Source organism: Salvia splendens, unplaced genomic scaffold, assembly GCF_004379255.2.
Source record: "Salvia splendens isolate huo1 unplaced genomic scaffold, SspV2 ctg30, whole genome shotgun sequence".
Classification (NCBI taxonomy): Eukaryota; Viridiplantae; Streptophyta; class Magnoliopsida; order Lamiales; family Lamiaceae; genus Salvia; species Salvia splendens.
The window spans coordinates 23,426-28,110 of record NW_024598940.1 but is presented as its reverse complement, the minus strand read 5'-3'; positions in this window follow the sequence as shown (position 1 = coordinate 28,110).

The following is a 4,685-nucleotide window of genomic DNA, read 5'->3' as shown; positions in this document are numbered from 1 at the left end:
GAGATTATCTACTTGTAGGCATTCCTTATGGAATCTCGTCAGGAAGTCGCTGATCTTTTCGTCGCGACCTTGACGTATAGAAAGCAGCTGAGCCGAGGTAATTCGGGCTTCCGCTTTCTGAAAGAACCTCCTATGGAAAGCATCCATTAGATCTCGGTAGGATCTAATGCTGTCTTGAGGAAGGCTGTCGAACCACCTTCTGGCGTTCCCGATGAGCAGCTCGGGGAACAGTTTGCACATATGGACCTCATTGATACCCTGGTTCGCCATATTATACTGATAGCATCCCAAGAAGTCATGAGGATCCACTAGCCCGTCATAAGTCATTGACGGTGTCCGGTAGTTCCGCGGCAAAGGAGTTCGGGTGATATCTTCCGAGAACGGAGTCTTTAATGCTCCGTACATGGCGAACCCGACATCTCTTCGGTACGGAGGAGAAGGAGTTCTCCTGTGATTCCGGTGCCGAGGAGAAACAGGAACATGTCGGGGTTGAGGATTCTTCTTCCTGGAAGACACGGCACTACTGCGGTAGTGACTTTCATGTCCGGATGAGGAAGGGGAATCCACCGCTTTCGTCTTCGGTTTTTGGCCTGTTTGCAGGAATGCTAAGAATTCATCCTGCTTCTCGGCCAAAAACAACTTGACAGCCTCGTTCAAATCGGGCTGCTGGGAAGACTCGGTGCGACGACTTCTGGAGTGGCTTGTTCCCTCACCGTGAGAACTGGAGACAGACTTCTCACGAGGCTGCTTTCCAGGCCTATGGGCTGCTGGATTAGCTTCCTCATGGTCATCACGGACGGAGGCACGGGAGTTATGTGATCTGGCATGCATTTTTTTTTTGTGGTGGAAAAAGGGTCAAAAATTCGCTTTATCACAGATTTGGTTCTCCGATTCCCACAGACGGCGCCAGTGATGAAGCCGCGAATTTCTGATGTTTGTAAATGCTGGTAGAGAATAAAGATCACGACACAATGAATTTACGTGGTTCGATTTACTGAAGTAAATCTACGTCCACGGGAAGAAAAGAGGGCAGAGTTGTATTGCTTGATCTGGGATTACAGCTTACAATACACACTTGCTATATAGTCTATTCTGTCTCTAGAGAACGAAAGAGAGAGTCCGTCTTTCTGTCAGATCTAAGTTCTATTTATATATTGAACTGAGATTGTGGCTTGCATCACCACCCTAAGTCGTGGAGGTCGTGGAGGTCATGAGATCCTGCATGGCCACTAACTAGGCAGTGGCTTACATCATCAGTAATTATGTCGAGGATGTCGTGGAGGTCATGAGATCCTGCGTGGCCACTAACTAGGCAGTGGCTTACATCATCAGTAACTATGTCGTGGAGGTCATGCATGAGTCCGCTATCTCCCAGTTCGGTCGAATACTGAGACCGAACTGCTGAATTATTGCCGAGTAGCTTTTGCCGATCTGAGAGTAGAGCTTGATGCCGACCTGAGAGCAGTGTTTGATTGGTTGGCTTTTACCGAGCTGTAGGCTGGGGCCGAACTCTTTGGTTGTGCCGAACTGAACTCTTTAGTCATGCCGAACTGATACTCTTTCTTGGGCTTTAGGCTGATGGGCTTGTTTAGTACGTACTCCATCAAAGACCTTTGTACTTACTTTAAATCATTTCGATCTAGCCGAGGGAGTTCAATTTGAATTGTTTGATTTGTTGAGTTATGCACATGATGTACAAAATGCTAACATGACTTGCAATTCGGGAAAAGATTTATACCTTCGTTTGTTATGAAATTGGTTGGGGTATTTGATAGACCGAGAAGAATGGCTCCTTGACTAGGCGGTTGAATCTGTAAATGAATTGGAAGACGTTTTGAATTGGACTAGCATTGCTTTGATTGAACTTTGATTTGGTAGAAGGAAGTTTACCTTGGCTTTTTTTTTTTTTATTCGATAAAGAAGAAAAACAAGGCAGTGGCCTTTTCTTCCAACTCTCGGCTCTTTCTCCCTTCTCAACTCTCTCTCTCAAATTTTTTTTTTTGCTTGAAGAATAAAAATGGAAGTGGAAGAGTAGGGAAAGATGATTGAACTTAAAGTGAATTTTGGGTGACCTTTGATTTTCTTGCAGAATTGAATGAGGAAGTTGGAAGATCATGGCAGAGTGGGAGTCGCAAGTTGGCGTTAGGGAAGGGAGAAGGAAGAAACTTGGGCTCAAAATCTATCTCCCATATTTTAATTAAATTGTTTGGGCTCATTTAGTTGCAGAGCCCAAATTTGTATAATTATTTATTTGTAATAGCATTTTTCTATTTTCCATGGCCCAAAGCCATTTTTGTAAATAACCAATTGGGCTCTAATTTAACTTGCAAAGCCCAATATAAATTCATACTTTATATTTTCGTATTTTCCTTCGATACTTAAAATTCACGGGACTTTATTAAATCTCTTTATCTCGTTCCTCACAACGATTAAAAACGCCCAACGGAAAAAAAAATTATAACATTTGGTGTTGTTCCAAATATAATTCCTTCGACCGTTCCTCGATTTACGTGCGTCATCTTCCATAAAAAGAACGGGCGTTACAGTATATTATGCAATGTATGTATTTTTATTAAATGTATTGTGTTCAATGTATGCTATGGAGTGTGTCTGTGTGTGAATTGTGTATTTTGTGTTTAATCTATGTATTTTAATGTTAGTGTTTGTATTTTTGACTGGAGATGTGTTTAGTGTTGTTTATGTGTGTGAAGTGTGTCTGTGTGTATTTTGTGTTTAATGTATGTAATTTATTTATAATGTGTGTTTGGATCGGGAATGTGTATAGTGTTTATTTATATTTGGTATAGTCTATGTATTTATGCAATGTATGTATTTTTGTGATGTGTGTATTTTATTATTAATGTTTGTATTTTGACCAGGGATGTGTATAGTGCGTCTAATTTATGCAATGTATGTATTTTGAGTAATTTGTATTTTTTCAATGTACGAAGTTTGGAGTATGTGGATTGTGTGTTTACTTTGTGTATTTTATTATTAGTGTGTCTATGTGTATTTTGTGTTTAGTGTATGTAATATATTTATAATGTGTGTATTTGGATCGGGGATGTGTATAGTGTTTATTTATATTTGGTATAGTTTGTGTATATTATGCAATGTATTTATTTTTATTAAATGTATTGTGTTCAATGTATGCTATGGAGTGTGTCTGTGTGATAATTGTGTATTTTGTGTTTAATCTATGTATTTTAATATTAGTGTGTGTATTTTTGACTGGAGATGTGTGTAGTGTGTGTTTATGTGTGTGAAGTGTGTCTATGTGTATTTTGTGTTTAATGTTAACATCTACATGTACACATCACAAAATACACACACTATGCATACTAAACTACAAACATGATACACAAAATACACACGACCCACATTATACAAAGCATAACCAATACAAAAAATATACATAGTACTATAAATTACACACATAGCACAAAGTATAAACACGCAATATACACACTATGCACAAATTACACATTACACACAAAATATTCAATTACAAAAAATAAACACCGAACTCACAACATAAACACATTATACATATACACACTGTACGCAATATACACTGTACATAAAACCTACGCACACCATACACAAAATACAAGTATTATGCCCATAGAAAAACACAACACAAAATACACACATCAAAACAAACAGGCTAAATATACACATGGCACACCGTATAAACACAATGTACACTTCCAAAAGATACACACATAACGCACAACATAAACAAATTATGCACAAAATATAAGCATTGCATCTACATATACACATCACAAAATACACACTATGCATACTAATATACACACATTATACACAAAATACACAGACTACACACATTATAAATATAGAAAATATAAATAGTACTACACTACATACAAGCATTATAACCACATTTACACACAACACAAAATACACACAACACATACAATATTGCACATAATATACAACATACACATTACGCACTATATACACAAAATACAGACACTTAATGCACAAAATACGCAAAGCATACAAAAAAAACCTACAATACTTATACACACATTGCACATACAACTCTATACTCACTATAAACAAAATATACAAGTATATAAAATAGACATATACCTCACACTATAAGCACATTATACACAAAATACAATCACTGCACCCACGTATACACTACACAAAATACAAGCATTGTATATACAAACACATCCCATAATACATACAAAAATATAAACATACACGACACGTACTAATCACAAAACAAACGAACTATATACACTATACACAAAACAAACTAACTAAATAAAATATACACAAAACACATTCACTACACAAAAAGTATACACGCAATATACACACTATGCACAAATTACACATTGCATACAAAATATACATGTACAAAATATAAACACAGAGATCGCACCATAAACACATTATAGATATACACACACTGTACATACTAACCTACACACACTATACACAAAATACAAGTATTTCACCCACACAACACAAAATACACACATCAAAACAAACGGGCTAAATAAACTATGTACAAAATACACATACAGAAAATACACACATAGCACACACTTTAAACAAATTATGATCAAAATATAAGCACACTAAGCGTACTAAACTACATACATGATACACAAAATACACACGACCCGCATTATACAAAGCAT